The 27,579-nt window shown below is 38.5% G+C and overlaps 1 long non-coding RNA gene and 2 other non-coding genes across 3 annotated transcripts in view; 2 read left to right on the forward strand and 1 right to left on the reverse strand.

Annotated features, from left to right (window-relative positions):
- Nucleotides 1-27,579, forward strand: part of LOC126427286 (uncharacterized) — a 113,546-nt gene that overhangs the window by 24,770 nt on the left and 61,197 nt on the right. The window lies entirely within an intron of this gene.
- Trnas-cga (transfer RNA serine (anticodon CGA)) lies at nt 20,586-20,659 on the reverse strand. Its single transcript has one exon. It is a non-coding gene; the product is annotated as a tRNA-Ser (tRNA).
- Trnas-cga (transfer RNA serine (anticodon CGA)) lies at nt 20,935-21,008 on the forward strand. Its single transcript has one exon. It is a non-coding gene; the product is annotated as a tRNA-Ser (tRNA).

Below are 27,579 nucleotides of genomic sequence, written 5' to 3' on the forward strand. Positions count from 1 at the left end.
TCATACCATTTATTTGAGTTGCTGTTGCTACTGGTGCTCGAGAAACTATTACATCACTTATATTGTATACACCGCACTGTGCATTGTCAAACAATACACACAATACACGTCTTGTCATCTGACTAACTGACAGTAGGTTGTATGCAAGGCTTGGAACATACGCAACATCATTAACAGTTATCTGTTTATTCTTGTCGTCACAAGTAACTCGAAAATGAACATCGCCTTCTGCAATAGCCTGAAGATTGCTATTATCTGCTACTGTCACTTTAGCAGCTGTGGTCGATTGGAAAGTGTTGAACGAGTTTCTTTGATCCATCATGTGTCGTGAATACCCGAATCCACATACCAGGCATCACTATGATACAAAGATGCAGTTAGAGCCATTAACACAGTTTCGTTTTCAGTACTCACTGCATTCGCAGAATTTGATAATTTATTTGGTTTCTTCTTTGTTCTACACCCATTTGCCTTGTGGCCAGGTTTCTGACAATAACGCTTAAAAGGCTTGATATTTCGAACATCACGTTCGATATTCGTCTTCTGGTGTTTAATGTTCTGCTTACTAGCTACCAGCGCCGAATCTGTGGTCTCATTTGTGGATGCAGTTTGACGTTTCGTCGATTCTTGAATTAATCGCAGACTTACTAAATCACTAGTAATCTTGACACCCGAATTCTCGATTGCCATAATGAAGGGTTGGAAATCTGCTGGGAGTCCACTTAGCGTAATTGCAGCTACGAAATCATCCTCCATTTTCTTACCAAATATCAATGCTTCGAATTTGTTGAGAAAGTGACGTAATTTTCGACAAATACGCCTCCATATTTTTCTCAGAAGCTAATCGTACATTCATTGAGCATTGTAATAGCCCAATATAACTAGATAAACTCCTATTTTCAAATGCAAATTGTAAATTTTGCCATGCTTCTTTAGCAGTCGTTGCTCCACAAAGTTTTGGATATACAGATGAATTTACAGATAAACATAATTTTGATAATACTTTCTGTACATTCCTCTCATCATCCTCAGTGCCAGCAATTGTTTCCCATAGTTCCTCATGTTTCAGGTATATTTCCAACGTGAATTTCCAGTCGTTGTAGTTTGTCATACTGGTCAACTTTTCAAAATTGAACAGTGATTGTCCACCCAAAGCCATCTTGTATGCATTCAGATAGTTAAACAAATAAATCTTGAAAGTTTCTAAGCAAAAAAAATACGATAGCAACCTTGATTTATCAGTCTATTCCTTTGGTATGAAAAGTTCACTAATCTCTTCTGGGCCCGTAACCTATTAGATATTGACTCTAATTAGTCCTCTGTGAGATTATAAAGTTGACCTTTTAATCAAATACGCAATACACCATATTGCCAGGAACACACATTTTTAGAGACCATTTATTCAACATCGTACATAACTAAGATCAAGGAGAAAACATAAACTACCATACATATAACACATCAAAGAGTAAAATATGAATGTTCCCAACAATGGGTGCCAGATGCCCCTCCAACAATACATCATTTTGATCTCAACTCAATATTTCGACCTTCCAATTTTAATTTCAGGATGTTCTTTTTTGAGTTCAGTGAATAGTTAATTTAAATTACACAATATCAACGTTTTTTTATATCTGAACCTTAGTACCATTTTCTTTCACAGAAACAACCTTTTTTGCCATCCATCAAACAGTTGTTGTTGCTTCATTCATAAAATGTAATAGCGTTTTCAGTCGTGTTTTCATCTATGGAATTAGATGCATTTTTATTTTGTAATGCAGGTAAAATTCTGTGTTCTTTTATTAACTGCCATGTTAATTTAACCAATTATTTTTACACATTAAATTCATTACTAACTTTTGCTCGACTCCAAGAATTTTGTCGTGAACTGATAATCTTAACTTTATCCTCTTTGTCTGAAATACAATTCTTAGTTTTTAGCTTTTCTGTCAAATCATCATATTTGATCAGAGAATTCTTAGAACTTCAATCTGGTTTAGTGCAACTTTTCTTTTGAAATCAAACTTCCAAATTCTTTGTGACAGTAATTGCCACATTCTCAGTTTTTGCATTCAAAACGAAAGGTCTTTTTTCTAATTTTACTAGCAAGCAATACATACAGGATTTCACAATCTCAATCCGTTTTTATAGTCTATGATAAGTCACAAAATTCTTTATCTACACCATCACCATCCCTTTCTTTGTTAATAACAAATATCTTAGAATAACATGTTGGACATAATGACTTCCCTGGTATTATATTGATAAAACAGATTTAAAAAGAAAAAAAAAAATATCTGATGTTATTTCTCACAGACCTATTGTTACGATTCTTAAAAGGGTCCAAGCTAGAGTGGTCAAAAAGGTGATTTATGTAAATATTTAATTTCATGGTACTTGCAGGTTGAGTTAACCTCTGAGCCAATTCGTAAGTAAAGTGACACTTTTTCTTCATCACTATAATCTTCAGTTAATGTAATGTCTTTAGGAAACAATCCATACACACCTTTATGCCAAGCTTGATGAATATGAACACCAATAGAACACTGAGACTCCACTGGTAAATGCCACACTTCAAGAGCTCATTGTTAACTAAGTTGAGTAAACAGATGATGGTCGAAGGGGAAGACAATGCACAGACTTGTACAGGCTCATCTGTGAGCTTGTACAGACTTTCAGATGCTGTCACCTAGCCTGGTGAAACTGTCTGCAAAGGATTGGGTGAAACTGTCTGCAGAGGATTGATTCAACAAGTAATCATTTATTTTAATTTTATGTGTTATTCTTATGTGTAAATTATTTAATTGATCTATTTTATTCCATTAGTTCTGATATTGCAGATCTTAAGAAACATATTTTTGACTCTTCATGTTCAATTTTTTTCCCCATTCCATAAGTTTCCATTCAATCTCAAAGTTGAAATTTGTACTGAAGTTTGATATCATGAAGATCTATCAAGTGTGTAATTTACAGATTTTTATCTGGTCCCGTAACAAAAATATTGCTGGCCAAAGAATGAAAAAATTCAAAATCCTTTTTTTTTTTAATAGTGTATGTTTTATGTGTAAGCTTCTCACCATTGATACTCTATAAAAAGTAACAGTAATGTGTAATGTAATAGCAAAAAAATATTAAGGCTGATAAATTCCTCCTTTAGAGGAATACTGTTAAAAAAATTGAGGTTTTTCATTTGTGACCAGTAGCTTTGAGATATTAAAAATTAAGGAATACATTATGCTAGGTGATCACAGTTTTAATTTATAGTCCAGTGTGTGCTTAATTAAATGCTTCTTGTTTGTAAGGTCTGGGGCAACTCATTACAAAATAATTTTAAAAATCCTATAACGCATGTTAATGCAAAAAGCCACTTACAGTGTGAAACAAAAATGGCCACAGTTTCAAATTGATAAAAAATAAAAAGAAATTAAAATTTTTTTGAGCCGACTGAACATTAGGGAACTCACACAGTAAATATCAAGTTTTTGAGATGGTCGAGCAACCAATTATTTTTTTCCTAGACCGCTTGGTATGGAATGACCCCGTAAGGTGCCATTCAGTAAACCTTTTTGTTCATGCCCCAAGAATTGTTGTATTGTTTTGGGTCTAATAATTTTAGTATCAATTTCTCTTGAGTGCTTGGAGACCAGTACTTAGATTTAATACTCTCCTGAAAATCATTCCATGACTTACTCCTCTGAATGTGTGTTACCCCTTCTGCTGAATTTCCCACTAAGTACTCTAGTGTGAAGTCTACCTTTTTCAAGTCATCCCCCTTATTAGGTAGTGAACATCAGAATACACCTAAGAAATACATTAGTTGAACAAAGCCCCCTCCTCCGACCATCACCCCCAGTTTGCGGTTTAAATTTGGGAAATATGTTTTCACAAATTCATACTATTTCCTAGCTGTAAATCTTCAAAAAATTCTTTCAGTACTGCCAGACTTTGATGAAATTTTCTAATTTCTAAAGCTAATTTAGTTTCCTCTAACACATCCCAAATCTTTTCAGATTCATTTTTGTGATCAGTACTGCTTTCCATAAAAGTGGTTTTGCTCTAGTGGATTACACCTCACATTCAACAAACATTTGCGATCTTTCCTCTAAGCCGGTTAAGGTAGACTGAGGACTCGACTGTTTCATGTTGCAAGACTCTACGTGCTCTTTCATATTTGAAATATCAGTTTGTACTGTATGAAAATGTGTATTTCCATCTGTGAAATAATGACAAAACTCATTACACGCAATATTGTGCACTCATGATGGCAAGTTTTCCTCTAGTACGTTAACTTTATATTCTAAGTAATCATTCTGTTATTTTGTTTTGACAATTTAGACACAAAGTCAGATTTAATTTTGTCTCCCAGTTTTTAATGGTCTTGTCTTCTAATACTTCACTGTTATCATCTAGTAACTTTTTGAAATTTTGTACTTATTCTTTTTTATTATTACTCCTGTAATTTATGACATTCCTCCTGTGATCTCAGTCACAGATGTGTAGTCATGTGTAACACAGCAAATAGGAGAAGTAATTGGTCACTTCTCACAGGATTAAGGTGAGAAGTTATGTTGTGTCGAATGTGTTGGCAATAACCAGCAACCACAGTGCCAACATATGCTCGGTGGCTACCGGTGCAATGAATATTGCACTGGGCATGTTCGACATGTAGTCTCATAGTCGACGGATGTGCTGAGATGGTAGATGTTTTGTCCATCAGCAGTAAATAAGTCAGGCTGTCTTCTCTGTCACACTCACCAAATTTTCTTCTAAATCATAGTTGTGTTATATCTGTGTTGCATATCTGTAATGCATCCGTGCTGTTGTTATTCGTGGCTGCCAGTTTTCTACCCTCTATTGAAGTATTTTGTTCACGAATGATGTTATTGTGAACTTTTCAATAATAATTCCTCAGTATCCTTCATTAATTGTCAAAATATTTAGCCAGTGTAATGTGTCATGTAATGTAACTTTGTTAATTCTCAGTTGCCACGGGCAACAAATGTTGTCTTCTCAATATTTCTTGAAAATTGGTATACTTTCTTGCGAAACTTGGAATATTTCCAGCATAACAGTTTCATCTCCCCTCATGGTTACCAAGTAAAGTGTAAAATCTGAGAAATGGCTGTGGTAAAAGCTGTGGGTATGCATTACATAGCTTGAGTATTCCTTGAACACCATTTTAAATTGTTGTCTGTTACTTCATACGTCTCTTCTTGATGAATTATTGTCTTGCTAATTCATTCTAGCGGTCTGGATCCTTCAGGTCATGGCCATGCTCAAACATCCAATTCTTTTAGGCTTTGTTCCATCTTGCAGGGAACACTAAGTGGAAGATAGCAATATCTGCTCTGAGCCACAAAATGACTTAAAATGAACTCTCATTTCAACTCTTCTATAGTTTAAAGTGCATTACTTCTTATTAACAGCCACTCAAATAGGCTATGTGGTAACAGACATCAGTCATTAGAACACTGCAGACTTAAAAAGGCTGTACAGACAATCAGTGGTACAGTAAAAACTAATTCATTTGGCATAATGATGAAACTTGTGTTTTCGGTATGGCGTGTGTTCCAGGTAGTCTGTGACAACTTCAACTGGAGGCATCATAACATTTGCGCCCAGCTGATAGGTGCTGTGTGTTCACTGCCAATGTCTGTGCCAAAACAGAGCAGCGCAGAGAGTCTGTAATTTCGCATTACACATTATTTGTGCCTATTTCATCTATTGTGATCATCTTTTGCTCGGCTGATTCTTCATAGTTGACCAGGATACTTGCTAAAACATTCTGATACACTACGAATTGTAGCTGGGAATGTTAGTGTTAAACATAAGTGTTCGTGTACTTCAGACTTCAGTTGCTGCCCATGTACCTGTCTATGCTTCTATCTTGAAACTGAATGTCAGAGTGCCGTGGCACATTTACCTTCATCTATGAGTAGCATTTAATAGATTTGAACATCCCGTCTATCTAGATGTAGAATTGAATTTGCGTGGGTTACCATCCATGTCCAGCTGATTTTGTTGTGGAGTGTTGTAGCAGACTATTACAGAGTTCAATGATTTGATGGTCCTTCAATACAACATGACATATTGACTTTTATTGTAAATGTTTTGGAAATGTGAACAGCAACCCCTGCATCAATATATTTTTGAGTCCCACGTACATCTTTTCCACCTGACAACACCACCCAGCATACTTCAGTAGGATTATGCCCAGCCACGTGTGACAAGGAATGCAGAAAACCTCTTTGAATAATGTCATATACACAGTGTACTTGACTGCACTTTCACATGACATGTTAACCGGAAAATGTGTCCTGGATATGTTTTGGTTAGCAACTTGTTTGTCATGGATACTTGATTGACCACTGTAGACTATTTGTAGACTCTCATAGAAACTGTATGGAGAGAGAGTCCCCATAACATGTCCAGTGTCTCCTTGATTGTGTTCCGCAGCACTTGTATTTTCTGATTTCAGTGTGCAGGGTCTTCACAATCCTCAAAGCCAGAGATAATATTCGGTGCTGTGATTGTAGTCATTTGTGTAGTAGCGTACATAATTGGTGGTAGAAAATGCAAGCACATGTGACTTTCTTAGAGTTGCAATTTTCACAATTGTTAGTGCAGATGATTTGTGCGCAACAGTTCTTTAATTAAGTAGTGATTCTTAAGGTACCAAATCTTGTTTAGTACATTTTCTATGTATCCATAAAATTAGTTTATTAATCATATCAGTTGTTCTGAATTATCCCTATTTTTCTAGTAGACAATTCTTAAAACCTTTATTGAAATTTTCACTTTTTTGTGGTTTTTTCTTTTGAGATAAATTCTGCTCTGATGTTCTGAGAATTGTGCACTGCAAGAGAATGCACGTTAACAAATTGGTACTACTTTGATTCTGTAAAAGATTAATGATGATGATGTTTGGTTTGTTGGGCGTTCAACTGCGCGGTCATCAGTGCCCGTACAAAGTCCCAATTTTTACACAGTCCAGATTTTTACACAATCCATTGTAGCTACTGTCACAAATGATGATGATGATGATGATGATGATGATGATGATGATACTGATACTGATACCACAAACACCCAGTCCCCGGGAAGAGAAAAATCCCCAACCCCACCGGGAATCAAACCTGGGATCCCGTGTAAAACATTAATGAAAATGAGCCAATAATACGTGTGAACTTCACTCTTGCTCATGGCATTGTTTTGTGATTCATTATATTTTCAGCATTAGAAAGGAATGCTGGTATGTAATTTATTACAATTTATTTAATACTGGCTGTGTAATTAGAAGTAAATCTTGTATCACACAATGCACTGTATGCTTATTCATTCATTTCAGTACCTGCTCCTGATGAACGATTGCCACCTAGAAAAAGCCATAATGGTTTCCACTAAGGTTAGCCCCTAAGATACACACTACAATGCAAGACTCAAGTCTTCTGTAGCATCTGCTTCCCCATCAACATCACTTTGTTCACAACAGTCTAAATGCAGTAACTATAGCTATGCTGCAAGTTTATACAAAAGTGTTATAAGTAACGGTATTTTATACAATGACTCAAGAGGTCTGCATGGTTCTTCTGAATTACACAGTTCTGTAAAGAAGTTTGGTGAAACTATGTGGCTTGAGTATTTAAATACTGCCATTGAGGTAAGTGCTTTTGTATATAGCTTTATTTTGTGATTTAGAAAAAATTATTTCTGTATTTCTGCATAGTGGCCAGACATTCATGTCACTAGCATTGTTCAGAAGAGAAGGTTGTTACATATTTTGCTACTACACCTTCTTTATTTGTGAATTATTTTCAACATTCTACAAGTACTGCTAGGACATTTATGCATATGGTATTGAACAATATTGTAGTTGTCAATCCTTGTAAAGTTTGGCGGTATTATTCGTCCTTGGTGCATAGTGAACTACATTGCAAGATCTGATTTAGGTGTGCAGTTTATAGTTAAAAGGGTAACATGAAACTTTTCTCAAACAATTGAAAACATTGGTCTGGACTAGGAGTTCATTCCAGGTACCTGTCTGGTATGGACAGATCTTCTCCAATTGTACCATATAAGTAGGGCCTTAGGATTGATTCAAAATGCCAGCTTACTACAAAGACCTATCCATTCATTTCCAACAAATACCTGAATTGGAAATGCACTGTTTACAAAACGTGATTCTGGTTCAGGTCTGCACTCTTTAGTAACTTGGAGCAAATATTTGTATCAGTATACACTTAGCATCAAATGCTGTCTCTAGACTATCTGCTTAGGCCATTAGCAAGTACTCTAACATTTTATTAGAGTTTAACATAAATTGTGTATGTTGGCCTCTTTGCTCGTGGACCACTGAACCCAGTAAAAGGAAAATATAAGGATCTTCTTAATTGATGATTTTTATTTGCCTTGTGCATCATATTGCAGGTTTATCAAATTGTTAATGGGTGTGGTGTAAAGTCATGCACCAATTTTTACTTAATTTTGAGGTTGTATAAGTGCTATTATGGACTATGAAAAATACATGGAAGTTACAGGTTGTGAGCTGACTACTTTCTGTAACTGTCCATTCCAATTTATACATAATTCTTAATCAAGATTTGAATTAATATGTCATACATAGGTGTGGAGTCATCTATCTTATCCGTAAAACAATTTATATGACTGGATGCTAGCTTTTACAAGGATGGTCACTAATCACTTACTTAGTTGTAAACACACTGTGAAATGAGCAACACGTTCTAGTGAAAAGTATGAACATTTATACTTAAGGTCTTTGTGTACCTAGGGAATAAAAACAGTGGTTCTGGCAAGCACAAAGAGTTCTTCTCGTGTGTAATCATAAAATTTGTCATTTTGTTGCACTTTGAAGCAAAATATTTGTGAACTGTAATGAATAATAAAAAAACAAAAATACAAAATATGTACAGTGGTTCCTCATCCTTGTTACATTCCTTTTGTGTGTGTGTGTGTGTGTGTGTGTGTGTGTGTGTGTGTGTGTGTGTGTGTGTGTGTGTGTGTGTGTTTGTGAGTTTGTGTGTTTGTTTGTTAAATTTAATGAACAAATTCTAAAAATAACTTAAAACAATATCAAATGAACAAATAAGCATAATAATAACAGACTGTTGTTTGAAACACAAATAAACAGTTTACAAGACAGATACCAAATAATAATACAGGGTGTACATAAAGTCTGGGAACACTTTCAATTATGAAAGTTTTCATTTTACAAACATTTGATATGTGAACCATGAGTGACCCGGCAGAAGTCAATATGGTAATCAAATTCTTGCCATACCTGTCCCAGCATGACATCGTTGACTGTGGCAGTCGCTTCTCGTATTCTCTCCCGGTGCTTTGCTACATCACATGGTAGAGGCGGTACATAAACCAGATGTGTACCCACAGAAAAATATCACACGGAGTGAGATCTGGTGATTGGGGGAGGCCATTTCATAAAATAGCTGTCCTCTTCTGTAGCACAGCCGATCCATTGATGCGGCCGCTCCGTGCTCAGGTACCCACGAACTTCACGATGAAAATGGGGTGGAATTTATTGTGCCAGTGGTAAATAGCCTTCCTTGTTGGTAGCTTCTTACTGTAATTGGTTCTAAAGATCTTTGAACAGCAGTAGCCCACCTGTTTTCATCGAACTCCGACAGACAGAAAGCTCGCTCTGCACCTGAACTGGCCATGTTTGCGACTAGCACTGACTATCAGCAAAATTACCAAACTATGCTGTGGCCGTATACATGAAAAAAAAAGAAGAAAGAAGTTGGGGTTTCTCTTAAAAGTAATATGTGTATGATATCTGTACAATGGTTGGTTCTAATGCTATACCTAATTGAAAGTGTTCGCAAACTATATGTACACCATGTAGTTTAATTGAAGAAAACAATCCTAGGTGAAATTACAAGATGGCTGGTCGAGCAGTTCTAGGTGCTATAGTCTGGAACCACGCGACCACTATTGTCGCAGGTTCGAATCCTGCCTCGGGCATGGATGTTTGAGATGTCCTTAGGTTAGTTAGGTTTAAGTAGTTCTAAATTCTAGGGGACTGATGACCTCAGAAGTTAAATCCCATAGTGCTCAGAGCAATTTTGAAATTACAAGATGACAGTTTGTGGCAGCAGAAAAATAAATCTTTATTAACTTCAGGGTGTTGTTTATCCATCTATTGAATTGATCAGTAAATGGTAGATATTATTGTTTTTATGGTCGCCTATGATGTGAAGTAATTGTGATTTGGACCTGCTGATCAGATCCAAATAAATGTGCTTCTGTCCTTCTTAGTGGACTTCATTTCCTTTGCAGTGTCTTAAGTGCTAGAAGGTGAGAGAGAGATGGAATCTGTGACCAAGAAAATTAAAGCTCCTTTGTACATTGAAGATAGCTCCCCTAAGATATGTTTAACACAATCATATTACTATTGTTTGAGTTATAGATCCTTGTCTCATTAGACTGCACAACAAAAATACATTTTGACAAAGCAAAATGTCAGATTGAGAAATAATATCAGAATGACAGTTTAAACACACATTTGTTTTTGCTCATATATTGTCTCTATGGTTATTGTGAGCACCATTCTTTAATGGTCGCAACACATCTCAAAGTTTGACTTCTAAGAAATAATGGCCCACATCAGGTGGAGACACTGAACTTGTCATCCCATCTTGCAGATATGTTGCGCCCATATACCCCATATTACCTGCAAATATTAATAAACTGTTTCTCCCAAAATTCATTGTCTGAAACTTAAGTATTTTTTTTAATGAAATATCTCAATCATATTTCATATATTAGGACAGAGAGTGTAACTCATCATTTTCCCTAAAATGATGTGTTATATCTCAACTTTTCCACTCCACCTCACACAATGTGTTGGAATTGCCATGAAACATGATAAGCTGGAGTGGCTGTGTGTGTTCTGCTACATAACTTCGGGTGTGAAACAGCAGTATAGAGTCACGCTGAGTATCACAATAGCAAGCAGTGTGGAAGTCACTACTGGGTCTGTTATGTTAAATAAAATATTCGGCTGGTGGAATCCATAATACATGTGGCAGCTCTATCTAGTGACTTGTTGCTGCTCCTGTGTCATCAACTATTTTAAGGACTAGAACATTTCATTGTTGCTAGTATCTGGAAAAAGTGATGAGACAGGATGTGTACTGAGAGATAAGCTAATTTTTGGAATGGATGACAGGAATGTTTCGATAGCGACATTTCAAATTTCTTTCATTTGTGCTGAAAACAGAAATTCATGTCCCAGAGTATTGCAACAGGATGCTTTGAATAGAAGTCTACTACTATTCAGTGTTACTTGGTACTTGTGGAGAGTGAAATTCCGATTAGAGAACACAAGTGAAACCAGAACGACATAGGGGTTGGCATATATCTAGTTGATACTTATGAAGTGGAACCAACGTTTGGTTAATTCAACTATCAATCTGGGACCATTCAAGTTTGTTGTGTAAGAGACAAACTGTCTTCAGTATGTTCCAAGAAGAAATGGAATCTACATAAGGTGCTGAATTGTGCCACTCAAGTGTAAGTAAAGATACTACACTGTATCATCAATGTCTACTTGGAGGCCAGGTGTATGGAGCAGTGCTGGATTGTGCTTCTTGGGCCGAGGTTTAACAATAGGTGTTTTGGTTCACGGAGAGTGGGATCTTATTTTTGCAGACCTTTCCTAACAACACGTTAGTCTTATCCATGATACTGGCTTTTACAATCTCCACTTGTGTGGTAATGCAGATTTTCAAATTTCATAAATTTTAATGCAACTTCACCACACCAGACAACCTAGACAATTATGTAGTGACAGTGTCTCTACGTAGTGAAATAATGCAAACATGTGACAAAACCATTTAGTTGTAGATGCAGGTAATGAAATATAGAAGAATAAATGAGTGAAACGGGGCTGAAGAGGCCACGAGGCAAAAACACAGAGCAGAATCATCAGTCTCCTACTTAAGATAAAAATTGTTTTTAATCCCTAGACTGTAAATTGATGGGGTAACAGAATGTAAATTATACCAAAATCTGTTCTAAACATTTCTGAGATTTGCTGGATCCACTACAGTAGATGCTATATATCTTTATACTTGGTCAAGCAATCAAACTGAGCTATAATCTTCTGATCTGTAATTCAGCGTTGACAGGCAATGTAAAATACAGTATCTGTAATGGTCTAGTGCAGGGTCATGTAAATTTCTTAGTTCTGCCCAATTTCATGGCAGTTTGTCATAACATCCCATGATCTCCTAATGGGTATATCAGCATCCTAGCATCTTTTCAATTATGGAGCTGTCTCCATGTTCAGCTGCATTGTTCTGCTGAATTCTCTTCAAAATAAATGTTAATCTTTTAGCAAGTCTTGAAAGATGAATGCATTTTGTGATGATAAACAACCTCAAAGGGAATCGACATTGGTTTCATGTACTCGGGTGTTGTATGATGAAATTACATATGGTAATAGACAATCCCAGTCTGAGGGCAAGCTAATCATGTTATAAGGTAGGATTTTAGGTACTGCTTTATGAATGTGTTCAACCCTGCCATTACTCTTAGGATGAAATGACGTAGCTCTGAACTTATTTATTTTAAACAGTCAAGATAACTGTATGATAAGATTGGCCATAACGTTTGTCCCTCAGTCTGCTATAATGGCCTCTGGACTTCTAGATTGTAGTGCAAAATAAGTTACCAGTGCTCTCACAACCATCTCAGCGGCCATGTCTCCAGTGGGTCACACAATAAGATGATGAGAGAAACGGTCAGCGACAGATAAAATGTATGTTACTTTTTACTGTTAAGGCAAATGGTCCTGCAATATAGAGTGCTAAGACTTTGAAAGGTCCAGCTACCTCAGATATAGTTTGAAGAGGTACATTTGGTTTTTGTTCTTGCACTCTCTGCAAAAAGACAATTTTGAACTTAATATCCTAATGTATTTATTTATTTCTTTATTTTCGTTTTATTTTGACCACCAATAATGGCCTGCCCTGTGTGCCTGCATGGCACTTTCCCCATTACGATGTGTCTGTATACACTCATGACTTTGTCGCAGTATATACAGGGCTATTACAAATGATTGAGGCGATTTCATAAATTCACTGTAGCTCCATTCATTGACATATGGTCATGACACACTACAGATACGTAGAAAAACTCATAAAGTTTTGTTCGGCTGAAGTCGTAATTCAGGTTTCTGCCGCCAGAGCGCTCGAGAGCGCAGTGAGACAAAATGGCGACAGGAGCCAAGAAAGCGTATGTCGTGCTTGAAATGCACTCACATCAGTCAGTCATAACAGTCCAACAACACTTCAGGACGAAGTTCAACAAAGATCCACCAACTGCTAACTCCATTCGGCTATGGTATGCGCAGTTTAAAGTTTCTGGATGCTTCTGTAAGGGGAAATCAACGGGTCGGCCTGCAGTGAGCGAAGAAACGGTTGAACGCGTGTGGGCAAGTTTCACGCGTAGCCCGCGGAAGTCGACGAATAAAGCAAGCAGGGAGCTAAACGTACCACAGCCGACGGTTTGGAAAATCTTACGGAAAAGGCTAAAGCAGAAGCCTTACCATTTACAATTGCTACAAGCCTTGACACCCAATGACAAAGTCAAATGCTTTGAATTTTCGGCGTGGTTGCAACAGCTCATGGAAGAGGATGCGTTGAGTGTGAAACTTGTTTTCAGTGATGAAGCAACATTTTTTCTTAATGGTGAAGTGGACAGACACAATGTGCAAATCTGGGCGGTAGAGAATCCTCACGCATTCGTGCAGCAAATTCGCAATTCACCAAACGTTAACGTGTTCTGTGCAATCTCACGGTTTAAAGTTTACGGCCCATTTTTCTTCTGCGAAAAAAAACGTTACAGGACACATGTATCTGGACATATTCTTTGATATTCATAATGCCCACAGGGTACAACAAAAGCTGTCTTTTTCTCCATCTTTAATAGCTACATGAATCTGATAGTAGCTGGAGCATGGTGAAGAATTTGCATTTGACAAGATGATTGAAAATATGATCAATCCTTGCAAAAAATGCTGCAAGCTTTTCCTCTGTAACTGGTTTTGTTGGGGACTACCACTGTAACAAGCGTACATAAACAAGGTGTATACGACCCGGGACAACTGTTTTTTTTTTTAGAATTCCAGGCATTTTTCATTGTTTTCAGTTAATTTTTTGTAATTTTGACTGGTAAGAACCGATACTCTAACAAAAGATATTACTGTACCGCACTACTGCAGAATAATACTTCAACAATAAAAGATAAACGAGAGAAAAAGAACGAAAATTACTTAAATTGCAAAGGAAATGCGCCATATACAACGACAACACACCGTGCTCGTGCAAGTGTCTGCCAAATGCAAGATGTGTCAAAGTCTTTAGGAAGACTATGCAATGCATCATAAAAACAAATTGCCTGCGATGAGCATGAAGTCACAACAGTTTACATTAGATTCGTTTTAGCAGTTACGAGCGGGCTCATGCGCGTGGGCAGTTGAGTTGCTTTTGAGTAGCAGATTCTCCTGATTCTGGCTACAGGAATGTGGATTGGCTGTGCAAGTAGCCGCATCAAGCAGCTAGATGCTACCGGGAAAATTCGTATTCTTGAGGAAAAAAACTTGTATCACAAAGTGCCTAGCATGCAGCGCATGTTTGTCTATTGATTATTCATATGATTTTGAAATGCATTCCTATTGGATTTTGAATATTTTTGAACACATTTTAAGTTGATTTCTGACTGAATCATAAGTTGATTTTTGAATGCATGCATAGTGTATGTGATGTCTCATCGCATCTAGAAATAAACTTCCCGTAGATGGGACAGGGCTATACGAGCTGAGCGGACTAAAGCCAAACGGATGAATGCCAATTGCTGTCTGATTATGTGGTTGATTGGGTTTGTGAATGATCAGTGTTGTTATAATTACTAGCGAAATCCATAGAGTCAGACTACCAGAGTAGAAATAAACAACGCTCAGGAATAACAGGTGAGAAAGATTATGTATTATCTTCTCTGTGTATCCAAGGAAATGAAATTTTGACAGAAAATTTTTGGCCATATTGCTACACTAGTAAGGACCAGTAGTACAGTTCTCGTCTAGCAGCCACTTAAGTTCTATTCTGGAAGTGACGTGGAAAACGTGTTGCACAAAAACGTAAAACGCCTAACTGAAAAACAATTGCAGGATAACCTAACCTGTGATTCTGGCAGGGTTAGTGAAGTTAATCAGTGAACAAATTTTGACAATGGCACGAATAGCTACAGAATTGGTGGTGGCAAGATTGTTTGTGGAACAAGGAAGGACAAGAAACAGGGACAAATTATGGGAGAATAAAACGATCCCAAATTTATATAAAAATTTCGTAATACTACTTTTCGGTTTGTGTGTTCGTGCTACTTAACAGTGATGTTGCTGTTGGCTGACTACATCACGTGTCCTATGCTCTGAATATCGGCTGGCGAGATCATGTGACATGAACTATGACTGGCTTACAAAAGCGCATCCCAATCTTGATTTCAATGATTTGGAAAGTAACATGTGGTGTTTGGTGGAATTCTAATGTATACTTTTGTAATACGAAAATACGCAGCATGCATGTTGCTGCACATGAAAGATATTTCCAAATCTTGTCTTTTTCCCTGAGTTTCGTTTTCTATAGTGCCAGGAAATTCTATGCTCATGTATAAAACCATAACCATTCAAAGGATTGATAAGAGAAAATATACTGTCACTTAACATGGAGAAAGCTTGTTTTCACCTGGGAGAAAGTGTATTTTTATCCGTGAAAAATCCGGGAATTTTTTTTTCCTTGTCCGCATATACACCCTGATAAAAGTCCAGGAGCGCTTTCAGTTATTTATTGCACAAGAACAAAACATTGTACAGATATCATACGTATGTCATTTTGAAGAGAAACCCTGAAAGTTCATTTTTCATGTGTACCGTGCAATGGTTCTTTCGCGTTCTCGTCAATATGGTACCAGAACGTTTAAGTTCTACCACTGTAAAGATGGAAGATCCATGATTAGGAATGTCAGAACTGTGTAGTAAGTAGTGACAGGCACACTCCAAACCATCGACTCTCAGAGAGTGATTTTAACTGTGTTCAACCTAATGGTAAATTATCAAACTATTTTTCTCCGAATCATACAGTTTGTGGGAATAGCAGTGAGAATAATTACTTTTGGAAACCTTTTATCAGACAAACCCTCTTATAACAATAAACTGTTTTGCTTAATAAATTGGCCACCAGCCCAAATCGGGCACAGTGTCCACACAAAAAGATGAAGTCAATTTTCGACACTGAATAAATAACTACTTTCACTTACTATGTAACTGAAACACAACCACTTAATTTCCATTTACTTGGGTCACTTGGCAGTAAGTACTATTAATCCCACTTTCTGTTACTTATGGAATTTATCACTGTACTTCAGTAATTATTTAAAGAAGACACACACATCCCCCCCATGAACCATGGACCTTGCCGTTGGTGTGGAGGCTTGCGTGCCTCAGCGATACAGATAGCCGTACCGTAGGTGCAACCACAACGGAGGGGTATCTGTTGAGAGGCCAGACAAACGTGTGGTTCCTGAAGAGGGGCAGCAGTCTTTTCAGTAGTTGCAAGGGCAACAGTCTGGATGAGTGACTGATCTGGCCTTGTAACAATAACCAAAACGGCCTTGCTGTGCTGGTACTGCGAACGGCTGAAAGCAAGGGGAAACTACAGCCGTAATTTTTCCCGAGGGCATGCAGCTTTACTGTATGATTACATGATGATGGCGTCCTCTTGGGTAAAATATTCCGGAGGTAAAATAGTCCCCTATTCGGATCTCCGGGCGGGGACTACTCAAGAGGATGTCGTTATCAGGAGAAAGAAAACTGGCGATCTACGGATCGGAGCGTGGAATGTCAGATCCCTTAATCAGGCAGGTAGGTTAGAAAATTTAAAAAGGGAAATGGATAGGTTGAAGTTAGATATAGTGGGAATTAGTGAAGTTCGGTGGCAGGAGGAACAAGACTTCTGGTCAGGTGACTACAGGGTTATAAACACAAAATCAAATAGGGGTAATACAGGAGTAGGTTTAATAATGAATAGGAATGCGGGTAAGCTACTACAAACAGCATAGTGAACGCATTATTGTGGCCAAGATAGATACGAAGTCCACACCTACTACAGTAGTACAAGTTTATATGCCAACTAGCTCTGCAGATGACGAAGAAATTGAAGAAATGTATGATGAAATAAAAGAAATTATTCAGATTGTGAAGGGAGACGAAAATTTAATAGTCATGGGTGACTGGAATTCGAGTGTAGGAAAAGGGAGAGAAGGAAACATAGTAGGTGAATATGGATTGGGGGACAGAAATGAAAGAGGAAGCCGCCTTGTAGAATTTTGCACAGAGCACAACATAATCATAACTAACACTTGGTTTAAGAATCATGAAAGAAGGTTGTATACATGGAAGAACCCTGGAGATACTAAAAGGTATCAGATAGATTATATAATGGTAAGACAGAGATTTAGGAACCAGGTTTTAAATTGTAAGACATTTCCAGGGGCAGATGTGGACTCTGACCACAATCTACTGGTTATGACCTGTAGATTAAAACTGAAGAAACTGCAAAAAGGTGGGAATGTAAGGAGATGGGACCTGGATAAACTAAAAGAACCAGAGGTTGTACAGAGATTCAGGGAGAGCATAAGGGAGCAATTGACAGGAATGGGGGAAATAAATACAGTAGAAGAAGAATGGGTAGCTTTGAGGGATGAAGTAGTGAAGGCAGCAGAGGATCAAGTAGGTAAAAAGACGAGGGCTAGTAGAAATCCTTGGGTAACAGAAGAAATACTGAATTTAATTGATGAAAGGAGAAAATATAAAAATGCAGTAAGTGAAACAGGCAAAAAGGAATACAAACGTCTCAAAAATGAGATCGACAGGAAGTGCAAAATGGCTAAGCAGGGATGGCTAGAGGACAAATGTATGGATGTAGAGGCCTATCTCACTAGGGGTAAGATAGATACCGCCTACAGGAAAATTAAAGAGACCTTTGGAGATAAGAGAACGACTTGTATGAATATCAAGAGCTCAGATGGAAACCCAGTTCTAAGCAAAGAAGGGAAAGCAGAATGGTGGAAGGAGTATATAGAGGGTCTATACAAGGGCGATGTACTTGAGGACAATATTATGGAAATGGAAGAGGATGTAGATGAAGATGAAATGGGAGATATGATACAGCGTGAAGAGTTTGACAGAGCACTGAAAGACCTGAGTCAAAACAAGGCCCCCGGAGTAGACAATATTACATTGGAACTACTGACGGCCGTGGGAGAGCCAGTCCTGACAAAACTCTACCATCTGGTGAGCAAGATGTTTGAAACAGGCGAAATACCCTCAGACATCAAGAAGAATATAATAATTCCAATACCAAAGAAAGCAGGTGATGACAGATGTGAAAATTACCGAACTATCAGCTTAATAAGTCACAGCTGCAAAATACTAACACGAATTCTTTACAGACGAATGGAAAAACTAGTAGAAGCCAACCTCTGGGAAGATCAGTTTGGATTCCGTAGAAACACTGGAACACGTGAAGCAATACTGACCTTACGACTTATCTTAGAAGAAAGATTAAGGAAAGGCAAACCTACGTTTCTAGCATTTGTAGACTTAGAGAAAGCTTTTGACAATGTTGACTGGAATACTCTCTTTCAAATTCTAAAGGTGGCAGGGGTAAAATACAGGGAGCGAAAGGCTATTTACAATTTGTACAGAAACCAGATGGCAGTTATAAGAGTCGAGGGACATGAAAGGGAAGCAGTGGTTGGGAAGGGAGTAAGACAGGGTTGTAGCCTCTCCCCGATGTTGTTCAATCTGTATATTGAGCAAGCAGTAAAGGAAACAAAAGAAAAATTAGGAGTAAGTATTAAAATTCATGGAGAAGAAATAAAAACTTTGAGGTTCGCCGATGACATTGTAATTCTGTCAGAGACAGCAAAGGACTTGGAAGAGTAGTTGAATGGAATGGACAGTGTCTTCAAAGGACGATATAAGATGAACATCAACAAAAGCAAAACAAGGATAATGGAATGTAGTCTAATTAAGTCGGGTGATGCTGAGGGAATTAGATTAGGAAATGAGGCACTTAAAGTAGTAAAGGAGTTTTGCTATTTGGGGAGCAAAATAACTGATGATGGTCGAAGTAGAGAGGATATAAAATGTAGACTGGCAATGGCAAGGAAAGCGTTTATGAAGAAGAGAAATTTGTTAACATCCAGTATTGATTTAAGTGTCAGGAAGTCATTTCTGAAAGTATTCGTATGGAGTGTAGCCATGTATGGAAGTGAAACATGGACGATAAATAGTTTGGACAAGAAGAGAATAGAAGCTTTCGAAATGTGGTGCTACAGAAGAATGCTGAAGATTAGATGGGTAGATCACATAACTAATGAGGAAGTATTGAATAGGATTGGGGAGAAGAGATGTTTGTGGCACAACCTGACCAGAAGAAGGGATCGGTTGGTAGGACATGTTCTGAGGCATCAAGGGATCACCAATTTAGTATTGGAGGGCAGCGTGGAGGGTACAAATCGTAGAGGGAGACCAAGAGATGAATACACTAAGCAGATTCAGAAGGATGTAGGTTGCAGTAGGTACTGGGAGATGAAGAAGCTTGCACAGGATAGAGTAGCATGGAGAGCTGCGTCAAACCAGTCTCAGGTCTGAAGACCACAACAACAACAACGACACACACATGTTTCAACAAGGATACAAAAAAAATATTAAACTTATAGCTATTATTCCTATGACCAAAACTATTATTTAACACGACTAGATTTCATTTCTTTACGACTTTTATTTGTTAACATTTAACTAACACCAATATTTGTCTGGCTTTCTTTGACATGGAGAAGCAGCACGAACAAGTACTGTTAAGATTGTTGCAGTTAAACAATTATGTTACCTTACTTTAAAAAATGCTATTGAAAACTTATCCTCATGGTCACGCAAAGCGGTGGTTCTTAAACCGATATGTGCAAACTTTAGTATTTAATAATAATTTTCAGAATTTACTACCAAAGCAGTACTATTGCCAGTAATTTACTATTATTCAAGCTTCAATAAACATCAGAATACTCGGAATAGATTCGTTTAGGTAAGGACCCTAATGAGGTAAATGAAATTTCCAGAATGAGATTTTCACTCTGCAGCGGAGTGTGTGCTGATATGAAACTTCTTGGCAGATTAAACCTGTGTGCACCAACCGAGACTCGAACTTGGGACCTTTGCCTTTCACGGGCAAGTGCTCTACCATCTGAGCTACAGAAGCGTGACTCACGCCCAGCCCCCACAGCTTTACTTCTGCCAGTATCTCGTCTCCTACCTTCCAAACTTTACAGAAGCTCTTCTGCGAACCTTGCAGAACTAGCGCTCCTGAAAGAAAGGATATTGCGGAGACATGGCTTAGCCACAGCCTGGGGGATGTTTCCAGAATGAGATTTTCACTCTGCAGCGGAGTGTGTGCTGATATGAAACTTCCTGGCAGATTAAAACTGTGTGCACCGACCGAGACTCGAACTCGGGACCTTTGCCTTTCGCGGGCAAGTGCTCTACCATCTGAGCTACCGAAGCACGACTCACGCCCCGCCCCCACAGCTTGACTTCTGGCAGTATCTGCACACAGTTTTAATCGGCCAGGAAGTTTCATATCAGCGCACACTCCACTGCAGAGTGAAAATCTCGTTCTGGAAACATCCCCCAGGCTGTGGCTAAGCCATGTCTCTACAGTATCCTTCCTTTCAGGAGTGCTAGTTCTGCAAGGTTCGCAGAAGAGCTTCTGTAAAGTTTGGAAGGTAGGAGACGAGATACTGGCAGAAGTAAAGCTGTGGGGGCCAGGCGTGAGTCGTGCTTCGGTAGCTCAGATGGTAGAGCACTTGCCCGCGAAAGGCAAAGGTCCCGAGTTCGAGTCTCGGTTGGTGCACACAGTTTTAATCTGCCAGGAAGTTTCGTAAATGAAATTGAAAAATTATGGTTAAACACAAAGGTACATTTAACACTTACATTCAACTGATTGAAGAAGGATGGTTCATACTGTGATACACTTCTAAATAAAGTACTTTGCCTGTTACTAATGTCGAAGGTGGCATGAGGTGGTGCTGCATAATAACATTGCACAGGTACGGCTCTTGATGTACATAGCTCTATCTTCCTCTTGGTGGCTACGGTAAAATAGCAAATTTCTGAGCTATTAATTTATTGCTGTACTGCGCCATCATGTAGAACACGTCTGAGCGTGTTCACCACTTGCAGGGCAGCTACCGACAGTGTGTGTCACTTGCACGCCAATTCTCACTCGTGTGCCCCACCACCTTTCCCATTCCACCACAGAATGGAGTTCCGTTCTACCTATGATCCCTACACATTTTCATTTTACACTTCTGCTTACAAAAACCCTAAGTATGAACCATCTACAATTGCGTGACAGCACATACATACAAAATTGACATAATTAATTACAGTTGTACGTGAAATATTACATAATTATTTACAAAATATGTTTTAATATATTTATTCCACCTACATCAAAGAGGTTATTTTTAACAGATAAACTACACTTAACAAAAGCTTACTCTCGTTATAGTATTTGTTTAATTTTTCAAAATTATTACGGAACAAAAAATTTAAAATATACAGATTAATGGCAGTATTATATTTACAATAGCATTACAACTGCCACAGCATATTTTTGTAATTTGCCGATAGTTGGTGCTAGTCACAAGCATGGTGAGTTGAGGTACGTTGTAGTTTGACAAATGGGAAAGTGAACAGGCATAAATGTCGAATATGGGATTCAAAGCATCCACACAAATGCATTGAATTTGAGCGTGATTCCCCAAAGGTAAATATTTTTTGTGCCTTGTCACGTCGAAAACTGTACAGGCCATTCTTCTTTGTCGAAAGCACTGTCACTGGGTATTCCTACTTGGACATGTTTCAGCAGAATGGGGCTCCACCCCATTTCCATCTTGAAGTTTGTGGGTACCTGAACATTGGTGGATTGGCCGTGCTACAAAAGGGGACAGCTGTTCCATGAAATGGCCATCCTGATCACCAGACCTCACTCCATGGGAGTCTTTTCTGTGGGAATACATTAAAGATCTGATGTATGTACCACCTCTACCACGTGATACAGCAGAAGTCCGGGAGAGAATACGGGAAGCGACTGCCACAGTCGACGATGCCACGCTAGGATGGGTATGGCAAGGTATCAATTACCATACTGACATATGCTGGGTCTCTCATGGTTTGCATATCAAATGTTTGTAAAAAACAAAAACTTTCACAGTCTCTCTTCAAAGTGCAATATGTATGAGACCTGTACAATGTTTAGTTCTTTTGCAATAAATAATGACTGAAAGTGTTCCCGGACTTTATGTACACCCTGTATGTGACAACCAGGAACTGAAAGAAGGTTTAATTACTCCAGCTTTTAGTAAATCTGAGGCATTTTTTCTACTGCAGGCTGCAAGTGATAAGATACGCAATATGGTTTCCAGGCTATTGGCTTGGTATCATATGTAGGAATCTTGTGGTACATTAAGAAGTTTGACAGAAGTTGTTTCTTTTCTTCAGATGAAGTTGCAAAGTCAGCTAGAATGGGGTACAGTTGACAGTGAGTATATCTAACAAACAAAACATTTATTTGTATGCCTGTATTGATGAGGAAGGTAGAAGTTCTGCTGTTCATTTATCTTGCAAACTTGAGCAATTCCTATCTCTCTTACCAGATTGGCTTTGCAGAAGGGGAGCAAGGAGCAGTGGCAGAACTGCTCCCATTCACATTTTGCGTATTCACATGCCTTCGAGCACCTCGTTGACCTACTTGGTTAGCTGACCAGTGCTGTAGAGATGGATAGTTTTCTCTCCCCTTGTCTGATTTTTCTAAAACAAGCACATGCTGGTGCCAAACACTAAGGAGCCGTGTAACTTTTTGTCATTTGCAACGTGTGCAGCACACTTCGGCAACGAATGCACATCAAGTGGGCTTTATCCCGGTGGATGATTAGACGAATTGTTGCACCTCCTTTGTGAGTTTTATAGCCTAACTTAGTGTACTCAGTGTACTTCACCTTGTCACGTACCTGTGGGGTCAATCCTGCGAATGAGTGAATCTGCACAGCAAGTTTCTGATTTCCTGAGTGGTATCTCATTCCTTTCATTACTTTCTGTTAGTAAATATGTACGACAAGACACAACTCTTATTCGGTCAGAAAATCACTCGAAATCCTCTCCAGAATTTTATTATTTGATGGAAAAATTGTCCTTATAGTAGCTGACAGTATTTATTTCTGTACATATCTTCAACGCATTCTGCAAGGATGTCAAATGCCTTGGTATTTCTCAGCCCTTCCTTGAATCTACATAAGCGTGAGCCACTCCTTGCAACTTCATGCTGGTACTCCTATGAACTTTTCATCACTCGATGGGGACAGTTTCCCTGTATCCATTACATTTTGTACTACTGTGTCAACGTTTACACCTAGTTTAGAACCGCCTATGGGAACACAGAAGTAGGGAAGTTAGGCTAGCTCCAGGCACAGTGCTGTTTCGCAGCATCACATTTACTAATGCCTCACTAAGGTGCCTTTGCAGACACACACACACACACACACACACACACACACAAAAATTTGATCACAGACCTCGATGATGTCAGTGGCAGTATTGGTCCAGAGGCCTTTCCCCCTACAAGTGAAGCTTGCACATTTAATATGTAGTAATTGGATAGATAAAAAAATCCAGTCACCAAGTGATGGCAGGAGAAAGGTTTTACTTATGCAAGCTTTTGAAGCCAGTGGCCCCTCCTTCCAGCATAAAGATTGAACGGGTAGGGAGAGGGGTGAAGGGAAGGGAACTTGAGACGTCTAGGGAAAGGGGTGGGGTTCTGAAAAGTCACCCAGAATGCAAGGTCAGGGGAGACTTAACAGATGGGATGATTAGGAAAGACACCAACCATTGCTTGGTGAATGGATTTTTTAGCTATACAATTACAGTATATTGTCAGAAATCGTATATTTTGATTGTTACAATTAAATTGTTCATTGACAATAGATTGGGCAGCAATGCAGTGGCGATACCCGGTGTCGAGGTGGCATCGGGACATCATAATCATGATGTGGCCTCGTGCGACCACGATAGAGGAGGCAGACGAGGTTGAATTTCCTTACCTAATGGCAGTGATGGCAGCGTGGCATTAGGCCTGGGTAGACTGTGGTGGGCAGCTTGGGCTGACTGTGCGAAGCACTTGTCTGTTGCACTGCAGCATGGAGCCGTACTGTCCTGCATGGTGGTTTCATACATCTGTTCACGGCTTGGTAATTTGTATGGGGCACCTCAAAGCTGAAAGTTGGTCAAATTTGGCATCTCACTTCAGATGGCAGTTCTTACACCCACTTGGGGGTGTAGTCAGGATTGGATAATGATGCGGACTTGTAATTAATATACATACTCATGTTGGGAAAAGGAAACCGTATCAGTTTATTTGCTCATAGGGATTACATTGTGAGAATTGTCAGGAGGACAACAGAAGGTAGTTCCAGAACCATCATGGGGCAGAAGGGAAAATGCCAAGGTAAAGAAACTGAGCCATTTAGTGTTTGCTATAGGTGGCGGTTTGGAACATAAGAGAGAGATGTTCTTCAGCTCTGATAGCAGTCAGTGTCTAAAGTCAAGTGATCCTGTGGCATGATTTGGTTGGTAGGTAGGTCGGTCTTTACAGTGATCATTTATCCTAGTCCATCATTAACTGGTCCATTGTTGTATCAGCAGCAAGGCGACAGACTGAATGGGAGCCCATTTGTAAAATGAAGTAATAGTAATTTCTTGCTTACGGAGACTGGAGTAGCACCTTGCAAACAAACTACTTTCCAATAACAGTTTTAGCCACGGATGTGACATTTCCTGAGCCTTTTACACAACTATTGTGTAAAAACGGGTGTTTGTGAGACTTTAATATGGTGCATCATTTAAACTATATATTTTCAAATTACAAGAGTATAAATATGAAAAACACTGAATGTGACACTTAAGTTTTGTGAATATGTAAATTAACATGGCATCCGGTATCCTTTAACATAACATAGATTGCAGCCTAGTTAGGCGATACATGTTATTTGTCCATAAAAATATGTCTGATCTCTTCATTTAAAAATATTATTTAGCTAGTTAATATATAAAGAACTCCCCACTGTGTGTACTTCGTGGTGTAATATTTGCAGAAATGACAAAAGAATTGTCGGCTTAGGACATCATCAAAGTGTGACAGATATGGAACATCTTCTCGTGCTACGAAGGGGTTATTTACTTATTGGGGTTGTGGCTTGGCAGTGTTTTGGAAGGCAGAGAGGAAGAGGCACTGTCTGCAATATCAACACCCAGAATAAGCTTAACAAGGCTGAGGGGCAATGTCACTCTCTTCTGTGGTGTTATGAGATTCAATTTGAAAATGTTGTTCTCGTTAATGAGATCTGTTTACTCAATGTATATGAATGTCACATAAGAGTAACAAAATACAAAAGAGTTGTTTAAAAGGCAGTTATGTTATTTTGTGGCTTGAAGACTAGAGCTGTCTTACGGCCCTCAATCCTCTGCAAATGGAAGCAAAGTCACATGACAAGACATGGTGGCAGTGCATAGCAGGTCCTTAACATGGAGAAACTACAAGAAGGTAACTGACTTGAGGTAAATGTTTATGAGTAGCATCAGGGTGACAGATCATTGAAATGTAATGTGTCTTCTCAGCTCAGTACAGCCATCCCTCTCTTTTTCACTGTTAAATTTCACTACCAACAGTTCGTGCTTTGACCACAAGTTTCATTCACAAAGTAGTAAAAATAATATGGAATAACTATTAAAATAAATTTGAGGGTTACCCAAAAAGTGAGGCACTACATTTTTTTCCTTCAGTCATTATTTATTGAACACAACGATAAATACACAAAAGAAAGAATGTTGTTTACTCTACATTCCCTATACTTCCATACAATTGCTGCCCTGTTCTATGGCCTTCATCAATCAAGATACAAGGGTGTGTGTACCCTGTCAGTGCCACTCCTTGTTCTGGTATTGAAGCCATTTCTCCACTGTAAGAATCACATCTTTGTCATCCTCAAAATGTCATCTACAAATGTGATGCTTTAATGAGACAAGCAAATGGAAGTTGGAGGTGCGCTAGGTCAGGGCTGTAGGATGGATGAGATAATACTGTCCAACCCTGCTTAATGATGGTTCTGAAGTCCTCAAACTTGTGTTATCATATAGAATCAGTCAATCACCTGGGTTATTATGGTGACAAAATCATTGGAAGCCCTTTTTGGGTTTGGTTAATGTGTTCACATCTGCTTCAGAAATATTGGTACTGTGTCTTGGCATCACATCAAAGAGTGAGAAGATTTAGTTTCCTCATGAGATAGTGCGTAACCCATTGTGCACAAACTTCTGAGTAATTAAGACTATGGACAATTGCATCCACACTTTCCTTCCTGAGTGACAGCTTCATTGCCAAGTTCCAAGTTGTTCTGCATTGGTCTTTGTGAATGAGCACATCAGCAAGCTGTGCCTGGTCAAGTTTGAAAGCCACGAATGGCCTCCCTGAATGAAGCAAATCCTGGAACCCTGCCGAACCAATGTCTCCTAATGGCCTCACTCTCTTTGCCCAGTGACTAACAGAACTTCTGTCTATTGCAGATGCTCCATAAACAGGATGCAAACAATTGGGAATATTCTCGAAGGTTCTATTCTTTACTGTGAGAAGTTCAATGACAACACGCTGCTTGTAGCTTACATCATATAGAGACACCATTTCAAAACATTGCTACAGGTATGCAACCTGTCAGAATAAATGGGAAATTTGTGTGTGCAATTTGGAAACTTCAAATAATGTATATCTTAACTGTCACATTCATACAATTTTTGCTGATTGAGAAAAAATGTGGTACATTATTTTCCGGGCAATCTTCGTACTTTCAGTTAGCATGACACCCTCTGTTCGCTGCTGTGTACGGTGGCGAGAACCTAACCAATTGGGTGCAAATTTGATTTACGTACTAGCTAAAGAGCTATGTGCTATATTTCATGTTGTGTTTGTGTCCTGCAAAAACATCCAATTTAACTGATGCTCCACTTTACAGATCTCACCAAACTGTCTCATTGTTGGTACAGTTTGTTACGCAAAAATATTGAGAACTCTGATGTCAGTGGATGAAACAGTACCTATATTCCAAGTTACAATTGAAGACTGCTTCATTATTATGAGAAATACAAATTTTTGATGCTAAAACCAGCCAGCTTTTGTTAAATATGAATAGAACGAATGCTTCAGGGCGAGGTGAAGAAAACCGAGAAAGGCACTATGTTGCACCTTCATATTAGGCTAACAACTCTTATGGTAACAGATCTGTATATTTAGTCTTATTCACAGTCCTGGGCTCTTATTTCTTGTGTGATGATGATGAATTATGTTCGTGCTGACACAGCAAATAGTTTATGTGTGC

The sequence above is a fragment of the Schistocerca serialis genome, chromosome 11 (assembly GCF_023864345.2).
Source record: "Schistocerca serialis cubense isolate TAMUIC-IGC-003099 chromosome 11, iqSchSeri2.2, whole genome shotgun sequence".
Taxonomy (NCBI): Eukaryota; Metazoa; Arthropoda; class Insecta; order Orthoptera; family Acrididae; genus Schistocerca; species Schistocerca serialis.